This window comes from Epinephelus fuscoguttatus, linkage group LG3 (assembly GCF_011397635.1).
Source record: "Epinephelus fuscoguttatus linkage group LG3, E.fuscoguttatus.final_Chr_v1".
Lineage (NCBI taxonomy): Eukaryota > Metazoa > Chordata > Actinopteri > Perciformes > Serranidae > Epinephelus > Epinephelus fuscoguttatus.
In genome coordinates this window covers 27,314,459-27,328,619 of record NC_064754.1, presented here as the reverse complement: position 1 = coordinate 27,328,619, position 14,161 = coordinate 27,314,459, and the positions used below count along the sequence as shown (strand labels likewise).

Below are 14,161 nucleotides of genomic sequence, written 5' to 3'. Positions count from 1 at the left end.
TGATCATCATCATAGTCATCCTCCTCTTCTTCATCTTCATCCTCCTCGTCATCCTCTTCTGAGTCCCCACGTCTAGACTTCCCCCCTTTTTTACCCTTAGCCCCCTTGCCTCCCCGCCCCTTCCCTCTCCTGTCATCCTCTGAGTCTTCTTCCTCATCATCCTCTTCATCACTGAACTCCTCATCCTCTTCTTCATCACTCAGGAGTTCCTCCTCTTCCTCCTCAGACTCCACTTTCTTACCTTTCCCTTTGTCTTTTCCTTTCTTTCCATCATCTTTCCCCTTAGGTGGCTCCTCTTTTCCCTTCTTCCCAGCTTTCTTATCATCTTTTCCACCCTTCTTATCATCCTTCCCACCTTTCTTATCATCCTTGCTGGATTTCTTGTCCTCTTTTCCTCCCTTTTTGTCATCCTTCCCTTTCTTTTCCTCCTCTTTCTTTTTCTCTGGTTCAGGTTTTCCACCCTTCTTTGTGTCCTTCTTGGCGTCTTTCTTGGGCATTTTCACAGGTGGCTAGAAGCACACCATGCCCTCTCTTCAGGATGCTGTAGACCTTCAAACACACAAACGATGCATGTACAAGTTTAACATGAATAATTTATGATTTGGTATGTTGAGAAAATATGATCAGGAGTCTGACCTTTAAAAGATTCCTTGGTTTAGATATGCCTTGGTGAATTTGCACCGGCACTATATGCAGGTACTGTGTGAGGACAGGTCCACCTGGCCAAAGCAGTTCTACACTGTCCAAATCTGGTCCCCATGAAGGCTCCTGTCCAGACATATATAGATAAACTTCAGCAATCTTTTACCGTCCACACACATAAACATGCAGGTATATACACACAAACACTAGCATACACACAGTGAAACCAAGTAGTTAAGTAAACCTTAATCTTCACCATCTGTCACCATCCCATTCAGGAATTCTGTTAGAATGTATTATTCAAAAATTCTTAAGTCTGTGTTTATGTCTTTGCACCACAAACTGTTTTTTAAGATGTCGAAAACTGCCACCCATCTTGCCACTGAATGTTCTCCAAGCAAGGATCTCAAACTCCTGACTCAACCCTGCTCTAAATCTCTGAACCCAGCTCAGTTCCTCAACTGCACACTCTCTAAGCCCTATCTCACCATTTGTACACACTACCTAGAGATGAGATATCTGATTTGAGAAAGCTCTGACCCCTATAAAGTTATGCAACCCCTATCAAGAGGAGTCAAGCTCTGTTGTAGCCTTTAAGGTCAAATGGTTCAGTTGGTCACAGCTCTGAACACCTTTTATAAATCTAATAATGCATCACATTAATTGTATTATGAAGCTTAACCTCAATGCGAACTCTTACAAAAGTGATTTTTACTATGTTGGTTTTACTAATTTCCACACAGTATGAACCCTGAAGCATTTGCTGTCTGTAACAAATGGAGACAAACATTAAAAACACACAAACAAAACATGCAGCTGTTACTCCAGCTTGAGCTCTACCCTCTCTCCGGTCCAGTCTTTCTCTTGTAGACTTGTAGGTGGCTTGTGGCAGTGTCACTACACACATTCACCAAGACAGCTTTCCATCATAGTCACCTCCACATTCAATGACAAACTGTACAGAGGAGCAAGTGTGTTGGGCGCCAGAATCTCCGCAGTCTTCAAATTTGTTGTGTCCTTGAAGTACGTGTCTTCTTTCAAGGTTAAAAAACCCCACACTGAAGCAAAAAACAAACAAACTCCAGGACAAAGTTGTTAGGTCACACTCAGCTTCTTCCTTTGACCTACTCCGTCCTCTGTTGCTCACTACAACACATTCCCTCACTCAACACAGCACTCTGTTCACACTGCCCTCCTCAGAGTGTGTGACAGCTAGTGTGTGTGGTGTGTGTAAGTAAGCGTGTGTGTCTGAGGGAAAAGAAAGAAGGGCAGATGGGTTGCCCGTTTGTGTGTACGTGTGTGCGTTTGCATGTGCGTATATATGTGTACGTGTTTGAGTGCAATTGAGGAGTTCCTTGTGGCGGGTCGTAGAAGGAGTCTTAATTTGTCATTTGGCTCTACAGGTGAAACTCGAGAGCTCTGGGCGGCTGAGGGGGCGGGGCATAAATAATACAAAAGGTAGAGAGAGAGAAAGAGGGAGAGAGAAACGGGATGCAGAAGATAAGACTGAATGGAAGTAGGAAGTCATCAAATCCACAAATATCGAATACATAACAGCATCTAATTTCCATATCATTACTGTGTAGCATGTACGCTTATGCATAAGATAAGTCACATACACACATCTTTACTCTATCTGACCTTAAATCTACTACTTCTCTTTTTCCAAAGTGAAATATACTGTCAGGTGTGTGTATGTGTGTGTGAGAGCAAAGATAAGTGACGCATCATTCTCAGTTATATTATATTTAAACAGCATCAATATGAGCAACGCAGGCAGCCACCAACCTACTTCCACATACGTAACAGCAGGAGAAGGAGCAGAGGCAGGAGAAACACCCACTTGTATTATAGATATGTGACGTCTTCGCTCTGGGTATCAATAACAGAATGACTCTCTCAAACACACACACACACACAGAGCCAGTGAAGGATCGGTAACAGGGCTGTGATTATTAGTGCCATCAACCAAATTATTCCTCTTCCAGAGGGAAGGGGTCGGATTGCCAGATCTGTCCTGTTACAGGGTGTAGGTGTTGGGTTGCCAGATCCTGATCTTTTGGTCTTGGTGTGTAAGTCTATCTGATCATTACCAAACAGCAAAGACCAGAGGTAGTGTATATGTGTGTGCATGTGTGCACACAGTGTTTATGCAGAGTTATGTCTTTGAGTGGGAGCACATGTGCATTAAAAAGACGGAAAGCGTGATGAAAGAGTATTTTTTCCTGGATTTCCCACGGTTTGTCTCTAACCGTACATCTGCCTTTGAAGCAGAATGAAAAGACCCTATCAAACCTGAAAAGCTCTGAGTAGCAGCCAGTCTCCCTCTTCCCAAAGCAATCGCTGCTGGCAGGTGGTCCTCCATCTTTTGATAGAATTTGTAGAGAAGAGACAACACAGAGAAACTGGGATACATGCCCGGGAGAGAAAAGCTGACTTATGACAGAAGTGGACTTGATGAGGCTCATCAAAAGCATTCAGGTCCTGAGGGGAAGCAGTAGACCATCTTTGTCACTTCACACACACACTTTACACACACAAACACGCAGCAATCTGCTGCTATCTAGTGGACCAGCATTACACCTGCAGCACCCCTAATAGTTTGGAGTCAGTTGGATCAGGTAAGTTTATAGGCCTGCAGCAATTGTGAGGTTTGCACAACACAAAGCAATTAGCACCTTGCATTGTTTTACATGATTTAATATAGTGTTATAAAGAGTGGAAAGGAGATACATTTGGTAGTCTAACTCCAGGATGAACATTTATCTTGCAGGAGAGAAGTAGATTAACCAAAGTGAGCAGGCAAACGGATGGACAGGAGTTTGTGCGGACCAAAGAAAAGGGAGGAGGAGTGAGTGCACCCAGAAACTTACCTCTCCCCCGGCACACCCACACTGGAGCTCCGTAGTCACGTTCCTTCATCCTCCAATAGGTCAAGCAGAGAGACAAAACCCCCAAAACTAAAACAAATCCCGTTTAAACTTTTTTCATTTTAACTACCCACACAGTTCCTTGCCTCTGCGGCTCCCTTGGCGGGGCACAGAGTAGCAGGGGTCGGTCAGTGGAGAGGAAAAGTGTGCCACCGGGAACGGAGGATGAATATTTAACGACCGCTATTCTTCGGTGACCCGCCGGGGGCTTGAGTTCCACACACTCCGGTGAGAAGTGATGAGCACCGCGGGTGGGCAGTGTCGGTTATACACGGTGATACACACTGATGTACACTGTGGTAAATAAACAAGGTGGGTAAACTTAATTAAAATTTAATTAACTGTTATGTTAATATCAACATTAATGTATTTTATACATATTTTAGCCATATTTTTTTGCTTTATAACTGTAGCTTTTAGCCTAACGGTCAAATGATATAGCCTAGCTTAATTAAGTGTTTAGCTCAACTGTCAAATGTAGCCTAACGTTAGCTTAATTTGTGTCATTAACGTTAGCCGTTAATTTAAAGTAAAGAGGTAAGTTAGTTAGCGTGCTGTTCAGTGGTAAAAAGTTGGTTTCTCTCCTCTTCCTGACTGTTGTCCGGAGGTTTAGTGTGTAGTTACGGCAATGGATATTTAACGTTTCCTCCCATCCGGACTGAACACGACGCGGAAAGTGTGTCAAGAGACGGCTCAGGGGATTTATAATGGCGCATAATGGATGAAGGTGAGAGCTACAAGAAGACACTGTACAGTGAACGTCTGTCTCCACATGAGCAATCCTTCTGTTGCCCGCCAGATGGACCCGCCTGACAACAAACAAACAGCAGTGAGCCATTAAACTGCTGCATCTCCACTGGATTCACTCCATAACCCAGACGACCTTGCCGTCTCCCCCACATGACCGGCTGGCTGCCGGTATCAAAACAGGTTTTGGCTTTGATATGGAACCAACTGTGGAGAGCCACGATGCAAGACCTCGCTGCTTTTTTTATTTTTTTATTTTTTTTAAGAAAAACAAGCCTTTGGCTACGCTCGAGCTATTTTTAGCGCTGTTCCTGAAACAGTGATTTACATAGACTTACACCAATAGACAAATTTGCCGTGTTTTAGTGTTAACACACTTCATATACTGTTGACATGCTGCAGCTGGCAGACAGAGTCCTGGTCAGTGCAGGCAGCTCTCCAGCCTGCCAGCTTGATTTCTAACCAAAACCAGGTCACTGCTTTTATTTATTTGTCCACTGACAGCAACATAATCAATTACCAGGCTACTTAAACAGCTGCTTTAAAATACAGCTGGTGATGTGAAGTTAAATAATCCAAAACTTAAGGCCCCTCTCTCTTTTAGTCATACCACAAATTAGAATACATTAGTGTTCCCCAGTCTGGGGGTCAAGACTCCCTTAAGGGGTTGTGAGAAGATAAACAGGATTGCAAAGCAGAAAAAAACACGTGTCTGCCCAGAAACATTTCTTTCCTTTGGACTTTCCTTGGGTTTTCTGTTTGTTTCTTTTCTAAATTACTGGATGATTTTACAGCTCCACTATAAAATTGTATTTATATGAAACAATGAAAAGAAAAACTAAAAATTTAGTGGCTGAACTGATCACAACTGTTAGATATGGCCTGTGCAACCTGTAAGTGGTTGCCGGTAGACACGGCTTCATTTTAAGGTGGCAAGCCAAAAAGATTGAGAACCACTGGATAAGATGAATGATAGCTGAGGGCATCATTCTCTTTCACTGTGGTTGTGTTGTGATTTTACAGAGCTACAGGGTAGTAGCTATTTTAAGCTCTCTGGAAGCAAGCCTTACTTGAATTATTAGAATTTTTTGACGGCAGTGTTGCGACTAGGAGTTGCTGCTAGAAATTGTGTCCCTCTGACAACAACTTGCTTTGGGGACTGAAACAGTAAATATCTATAATGCTTGGCGTGTTCCACGGCCCCTGTCCAGCTCTGGCCTCAGTGAATCATTCAAGGAAAGTAATGGCTTCATCCTGCAGGCACAAGTGGCTTTTTTTCAAATAACATATACAGCACAAGCCTTGTTTAAGGAAGGTGGTGATGTTTCTGTAGGGAAAATGTGTCGACAGGTGTCGACAGCAGTGGGAGAAGTACTCAGATCTATTACTGCAGTAAAAGTAACAATACCATGGTTACAAGTAAAAGTCATGCATTCATCATTTTATTTAAGTAAAAGTATAAAAGTATTGGCATCAAAATATACTTTAAGTACAAAAAAAATTAAAAAATTGAATGGCAGGATGATATATATTACCGATTATAAATCTTAATCCTAATTTTTAACATTTCATTTTTTTCCCCAATTCACACAAGTAGGCAATTTGAAAAGGTGAACCTCTTTGTGTATCACTCTTTTATCTACACCAGGCACCTGCATTAACGAGGGAGGTAGCACTGGGTCAGCCATAGTACAGCGCCCTGGAGCAGTTTGAGGGTCCAGTGCCTTGCTCAAGGGCACACTGGCAGTGCCCAGGAGGCAAACCGGCACTTGGTCTGTATGGGGTTTTAAACTGGTGACCCTCTGGTTCCCCAGCCAAGTCCCAACGGACTAAGATACTGCCACTCCCAATTATTGATGAATTCATGTGTTTAATGTTGCAGCTAAAGGTGGACATCATTTTAATTACATTAAACTGCCGGATCCTTTAATCTATAATACCGTAATACATCATAATATATTAGTTGATTTATATTATGTATTCATCTAAATCTGCAAAGTAACTAGTAACTAATGTCAAATGCTTAAGTGGAGTTTTAAAGTACAACACTGGCTTTCAAAACGTAGTGGGGTAGAAGTCTAGTCTAAGGTATAAGTAGCATAATAGGGAAATACTCAAGTACCAGTACCTACAGAATCTTTGTTCATAAGTTTATCAGCACTGCCTAATTTTATTGCTTGATCCAAGCTTGGTCAGAGTTTGAGAGAGAGTAGCGGATGTTTCTCCTAAATTGCCTCTATATACTTTTTGTGTTCGTGGTCGTGGGCATTCGAAAATGTGAAAGTACAATCTGTAGTTTGAGCAACAGCCCTAGAGCCGGCAAAAATCCACTAGCAGATTAACAGGGAGCTCTGAGCGCTGGTAAGATGGAGGGAAGTTTATCACAGTTAGATTACACATACTACCCACATGTTATGATACAAAGCTGGTTGTAAACCTACAAAATATTCCTTTACATACAATACTTGAGTAGATATAATTAGTTACTGTCCACCACTGGTTGTTAAGCTAGACCTCTTTTGATATTGGGGAACAGAAATGAAGTGAAACGTCAGAGATAACTGGAATGAAGAGTTAAAATGTAAATAGCCCTAACTTGCAAAAAATGGAAATAATAGCGAGGTGGCAGCAGAAAAAAGGTGCCCTGGCGTGGTGCCTCTGAGTTTAACATGGTCAAGTCGTGAGCTTTCCCACTTACAGGCTCTGCTGGTCGTACAGCAGGAAACAGATCGGTGAGTGGATCGCCAACATTAGTTTTTCTCCTGAAGGAGTCAGCTGAGTCTGGAGCTGAAACAGCTGCTCCGAGACACCCGCTCCCTGCAGCAGGTCAGAGGGTGACTGAAGGAAGCTCCCACTGGGACAGAGAGAGACCTGTACATGTGTGTCTTTGTCTGTGTTTAGGAGAGAGAGAGAAAGTACAAATACAAAGATATATGGATAGATGGACATATGGATGTATGGAATGAAAGAGAAAGAGAGTGATGGAAAGACGGAAAGGCAGCAGGGTGCATTCATCCACATCCACTTAACAGAGGCTCCACCTGGATAGTCCGGATAGTGGAGGATAGTGAGGCTGCTGGAGTAGCGAGAGCCCTGCTGTGTGTCCATCAGTTTAAAATAATCCCTGCTGCTGCTGAAGTGTCCTTGAGTCACATTTTGAACCCCTTCCCGTTCAGAGACACACCTGACTGCTGTTGCACTCCAAACTACAGTGAATTTTTTTCCTGTCACTCACAAAAATTCTACTTTTCTGCACCTGTCTTTTATCCGCAGTTCAACCAAACAGCTCAGCAATGGTACAGGCAAGGACCCTGAAGAATCCAGTCACTACATCCCCTCTCACACCCACACCAAGATGTTTAAAGTAAGGGTGTGTGTTCTTATTTGTGTGTGCGCGAGTGTGTGTATGAATTTGCTGACAATGACAAATAGCCTTAAAGGGGATAAGAAGCTGCATTTATGGAATATTAGAACGTCAGAGGAATGTATAGCTGCAGACTGTATTTATGGGTTTAAATAATGAATTATAGGAGCTTTACAGAAATGTATTTGTTTCAGGGAAAGCCACACGAAGTGCCGCAAAGAGCAATGCAGCACATTAATCCAAATTTGAAGAACGGGCAGCAAAACCTGCTTTTATCATGTGCATGACTTAATGAAAAAAGAAATGGAAAGTTACTGTATTATACTCTTCTATGCTAGTGCCTGTGGCCTTTTTTTGTTGGGGGTCAGTGGTGCATCCCTCTGAACAAAGAGTCCACAATAATAACAAAATTATTGCTCTCTTGCAATTACATAGCATGGATGCATAAGGTAGAACAAATGTGGCTCAACTTTCAAGTCGGATCCCTCACAGCAATACAAAAATAGATACATTTAACCATTGTAACCGTCACTGCCCTCATACTTGCATCCTTAATCTTGGCATAGATACATCCACTAGATGGCACTAAAGAGTAGAATCAAAAGTTCCTGACAACAACAAACATGGCGGCGGTAGAGGAGGTCGTAATAATGTACCTTTTAACAGAGTCATCGTTGCAGACAGCAGTGGTCTGTGAGGCTATTAAATACATTGCATCATGTGGACAGAGAATTATTTTCACTATATTACCAATTCATTCACTTCAACCATTTTTAAGATGTCTTTGTCGTATCTTCCGGTGATGCATACGCTTTCAGAAAACATGCACAAATACTGAAAACATGAACACAAAGTACGGACAGAAGGCTCTATGTCTGCATATGTGTCTAATGTTGACCATAAATGACCACTCATGGTACATGTCCACAAGAGCCGTCATTTCCAAGCTTCCCATTGATTGTCTATGTAAGCAGCCCTGTAATGTATTCTAATAGCGCAGCGTTGGGTTTTAGAGATGGGCATCTGCTCCTTATTTGCATAAAGTTGAATCTTGGCTGCTTAATGCGAATCAGGGGCATCCAGTGTGACTCACTGCCTCTGCAAACCATCAATAAACCTTTGAACTAACCATTGTTGATCTAAAATGAAGACAGATTCAGCAACTATGTGGCTTATTTTTCGACTCAAATGTTTTCAGAAACACAATTTGTTGAATTGTTTTGGTAATATAAGAAAATTTTCAAACAAGCTGACATGTTGGTCCGGTTTGAAATCTGGGAACAGACAGCCCACAGGCCTCATAACGCATCAATCAAGGGTCCAGTTCTGGGAAGTGGCGCCCCCCTGTGTCCAAAAACACCCCTGTGGACCATACTATTAGAGCAGTAACGTTACACCGCCACTGACTGACAAAATTTAAGCATGATTCAAGACCAGAAGCAAGAATCAAAGCTGATGTTGCAAGACTACTATGAAGAATTGAAGGTGAGTCAAACTATTTTATTTGCATTTGTCTCAGGGTAAGACTTCGGTAAATGTTTTTGACTAGTTAATTTAATAGCCAGCTCAAACAGCCAACAGTTTGCTTGCATTAATACTTTTTGTAGGTTTGTGATAGTGTTTGTCAGAAAATTTCTCTCTTCATGAATGGTTAGTTGATGGCATACTGTAGTGTACATTCGTCAGTTTTACTACATAGTTTTGAAAGGCTACCACAACAAAAATAATTCAAGCAACCCAGCACAGTATACTGCGGTTTCCTGATGTGTCGTGCATTTATCTCCTTTTTTGCCTTATAATTATCATCAAAATGAAGAGAATAAATGACATTATGTCCTATATCACCACCCAAAATAATAAAGGAGACACTGAGACAGAGCCACCCAATCCAGGTGCTGAGAGAGGTGAAGAGAAACAGCAGGAAGCAGAGAGGACCACAGAGAAAAAGCCAGAGGACTTGTTAGTCAGAGAGGCTGGTTTTCAAAGTGAGGGCACAGAGCAGGAAGGGAAGAGAGATGAAGATCCCGAGGGTGAGGCTGAGGGTGACATACAAGCATACAGTGTGAGAGACAGACAGAGGATACATGAGCATCCACAAGCACTAGACCACCATTGTGATGTTGAAAAAACATTTGCTTGCTTATAAAACAGTGTAAATCTCATGTGGCCATGTAGAGGTGTTTAGTTTTATGGTTGAGATTAATGAAATCTTCCCTCATGAGACTGATCTATGAACATCGTTAGTCAATTGGTATTTTCTCTTTGCTATAGTAGATGTCCCTTCTGTATTTCAGTTTGTCTTTTTCCACAGATATCAGCAAATGGGAAGACACATTGACACAGCTTAACTTGAAATTGCTTCCAGGGACCTTGATGGGGGACAGGAGAAGGAACTTCAAGGGTGTCTGGTACAACATTCACCCCTGGCTTTATGTTCTGAACTATCGGTCTCTGTATATTGCTATGCCTGCAGACATTTAAGCCCTCCTAATAGCACAGGCACAGAATTTGACTCACTATCTGAATTCAAAAAACTTGAAGAAAGCAATCTACAGGTTTTTTTTTTTTTTTTTTTACAATCCATGCCAAGTCTGAGTGGCACAAACAAGCAATGATTACTTGGAGGGACTATTAGAGAGCTGCAACAACTAATGCAATGCTGGCAAATGTCCTAAACAAGGAAAATAACAAACAGGTTAGAGGAAGTCTGAAATATATAAAAACAACAGGGTAAGTGCTGCTGCTCAGTGCCACACAAAACACTGCTCAAAGTGGGTACAATGAGTCTGCAGTCTGAGATAATAAAGTGAAGTTTATGACAATTCTAGAGACAACTAACCGTGACAAAGCTGTTTAAAAAGGCTGACTTCTATTCATAATGTAAAGCACACAAGCAGAATCAAGCAAAAGAAGTGAAAACAGTGAAGTCTTCAGAAACATGGCAGATGAAACAAAAGATGTTGAAAAAAAACAAAAGAACAGGTTTTTCTAGTACTCAGTTACTGTGTCAGTGGAGCTATCCAGGAGAGCTTTCTCCATTTTGAATTTGCTGAGGGGAGAGATGCAGCAGGGCTTACTGAAAAAATAATACTCATATTGGAAAGTCATGGTCTAGAATACAAAAACAACCTTGTAGGCCAAGCATATGATGGTGCTGCCATCATGAATGGAAAGCATTCAGGGTCAAGGCTAGAATCAAAGAGCAAGTGAAATATGCCTTTTACATCCTTTTCAATTCTCACTGTCTATATTTAGTTTCAGTAGATACAATAAAAGCTGTCCTGGAGGCAGAGGAGCTCTTCTCCTTTAAGGCCCTGTTTACACCTGGTATTAACATGCGTCTTGGGTCATCAGATCACAAATGGACATAGAGTTTGTCATATGCGTAGGGAGTAACCACTTGTGATCAGATGCCACTTCTGTGCTCTATATGCACGTTCATCATTTTCATTTGCAAAGACCAAATACATAGTTGTTCTCAATATGATTCAAGTTCATTTCTTAAACTAGGAACATACTGTCACTATCGCCATCGACGCCCTGGGTTTTAGCAGGTGTAGTGTTGCTTCTTTGAAATGTCACTCAATTATGTTTCCATTGTACTGACACTTCAGCCCAAATAGAAATCACACAGTGTATTTCGTGTGTTCTCCATACAATTAGAATCCATTTTGCCTGTTATGGCTTCTTCTTCTTGCTCTTCTATTATTGTAGCTTCTAGTTTTTGGCATTTTAAAATTGCGCCATTGGTGCACAAATGTACTTTCACCTAGACAAAGAACATCAGCTGACCAGGCGGTCTTTCAGTGTGTCCCAGGACACATGAGCATACACACTGTTGAAAGAATGAGGCCATATGACCACCTCTCTATGTGGTCTGAATGATCAGATCTCGAGACACTTTGGGTCTGTTCATGTCTGTACTTAGGGCTGTCCAATAGTGATCCAATAAACCATGACGCATGTTAATACCAAGTGTACACAGCTTTTTTAATTTGTTCTCATCTGTGTCATATGTTTATCCTAAATGGCTAACTATACAAAGAGAGCCTGCTTATCATTGGTATTAACATGCATTTCCATGATCCGAATGAAGGTGGACAGCCAAGATACATTGGCATTGTTACATCGATCACACCTGTTTCTGGCATGCATCTCCAGCTGACCACTTTTGTTAAGATTTCATTACTGCCTACAACACTTATTCTAGAAGGTCAAAGGGCCCCGCGCACAGCCATGATGTCCACATTCTCACTAGGCGCTTGCTAACATGCTTGCTCGTCACATTAGCAACTTTGTTGGTGCAGCTGGAGATATTGCTGTAGGCAGAATTCAACTTGTCTCCTTCCATGGGGCAAAACAATGGAAGGTCACACAGCATGTCTTGCATTGATGACGTAGTCCTTGTCGGGAACACATCAGGATGCATTTGCATTTACTTTACAAAAGATGTGGTCAAATGCATCCCAGACCACCTGTGCTAATTACCCCAGGGGTTTGAGTGATCAGATCCCAATGTGTCTTGGTGGCTCTTTATTCTTAAATTTTGCGCTGTCCCCTCATGATTGGATTTCCCAAGATGCATGTAAACACACGGTATAAACAGGGTGAGAGAGATGTACAAAGGTGCACCAAGAAAACTCTGGCTCTACATAACATTATTGATAGATTGCCTGTCCTTAAGGGAGTGCTGCAATATGTAGCCCAAGAGTGCAATGGTGAAAGATCTTTTGAGGCACAAGGTGTTCTGGAACAGATAGATGTTGAATTAATTGTGCATCTTGTTAACCTATGTAAAGTGTTAGGAGAAACAAAACCTCTCTCTGATATGCTATAGTCTTCATCACTCGACTTTTCAAAAAACTTTTGATTTAGTTTAAGCCTTAGTTCAGACATCGAATGACTTCAGGGAGGGGTAATTTTTTGATAACTTGTGGGATAAAGTGTTGAACATTTCTGTGCTATATGATACTGCAATACAGCCAGTTCCAAAAAAGGCTCAGGTCTGAACTTAGTGAACACTGTGTACCAACCACTGTTCGTCAAAGAGAGTCAGAGCCAGACGAAGACAGATTTTGTATAGCCTTCATCTACCTCATCATTGATCTGATGATCAATGAGCTTAACAGAAGGTTTTCAAAGACAAACTGTGACATAATGAATAGCATCCATACTCTAAAACCTCAAAAGTGATGCATTTCTGAAAAAGACAGCTCTGTTTTCATTTGCTCAATTGTAGGATTCAAATATTGATGACTTGGGACTTGAACTACATCAGTTTTGCCGATGAAAATACAGACTGGGATGCAGAGACCCTCTAGTACAGTAGAGCTGGTACTGTTCATTGAGCCGTATAAAGAAGTGTTTTTCTGAGCTCTTCAAACTCTGCAAAATAGCAGTTGCAATCCCGGGAGCTTTCCTGCACTGAGGCTGATGAAAACTTACCTCAGGTCCACCATAACTGATGAGTGATTGAGCAGTCTGGGTGTTCTGAGATTTGAGTCTATGGCAAAGACTTTGAATCTTGCCTCCTTTGTCGAACAGTTTGCCAAAAATCCCAACAAATGCAGAATACATTTACTGTAATGTCAAATTCCAGAAAGGAAAATACAGACTGGGATGCAGAGACCATCTAGTACAGTTGAGGTTGTTCTGTTCATTGAGCCTTTTTAAGAGGTGTTGTAAGAATGTGCTGTCACCTGAGCTCAGGGTAACAGGAATGTGTTTTATTTAGTTTTCAATATTGGAATTTAATAAAATTGTAACTGTGACTGAAATAAATACCAATTATAGCATTTTTATTCCTAATCTTATTTATTTGTGCATTACTACCTTATACATGGAACTAAAATTTTTCAAAGCTTTAACACTGTCTTTGTCTCTTATGTCCTGGGTCAAATGTGCCCCACTGACAAAATAACTGGTCCTAGCCTGGAGGTTGTTGCTGTGCTGTACTGTCAAAAGAGTTTTGTCACAATATCAATATAAAGAGAAATGATTAGAGATATGGCAAGTATCTATCTATCTATCTATCTATGTCTGTCTGTCTGTCTGTTTGTCTGTCTACCTATAGGATTCTTATAGAAATCATCTGTCCATCTACCCATCTACTGCTTAAATCTGTATCCATAAAATAATAAATTATTCAGGTAAATATAACGTGCATAATGCCATAAAAACTAATTGTGTGATTCGTCCTAAGCTTCAGTCCTAAGCTGCTACAAAATATATTTTTAACAAAAATCTATGCAAACTTTATAGGGCTGTTATTTCACACCAGTAGCTTATTAAAGTGCTGCAAGCTCCGGGGGATAAATGAAATTATGAGTCATTTTGTCTTGACATTGAGCATCAGGAACCTACAGTATATCCAGAGGGGAGGAGAGTATACCAGAGTACAGTAGATGCAGAGGATGCTCAGTAGGTTTAGAGCAACATAAATGTTATATACCTGTGATATTTCATTGATTGATTATAG

The 14,161-nt window shown here is 41.3% G+C and overlaps 1 long non-coding RNA gene across 1 annotated transcript; it reads right to left on the bottom strand.

Annotated features, from left to right (window-relative positions):
- Positions 1 to 435: 435 nt before the first annotated feature.
- On the bottom strand, positions 436 to 4,019 carry LOC125885963 (uncharacterized). The gene is made up of 3 exons (XR_007448957.1): positions 3,516 to 4,019; positions 637 to 768; positions 436 to 549 (listed from the first exon to the last, which is right to left on the bottom strand). It is a non-coding gene; the product is annotated as an uncharacterized LOC125885963 (long non-coding RNA).
- Positions 4,020 to 14,161: the final 10,142 nt, after the last annotated feature.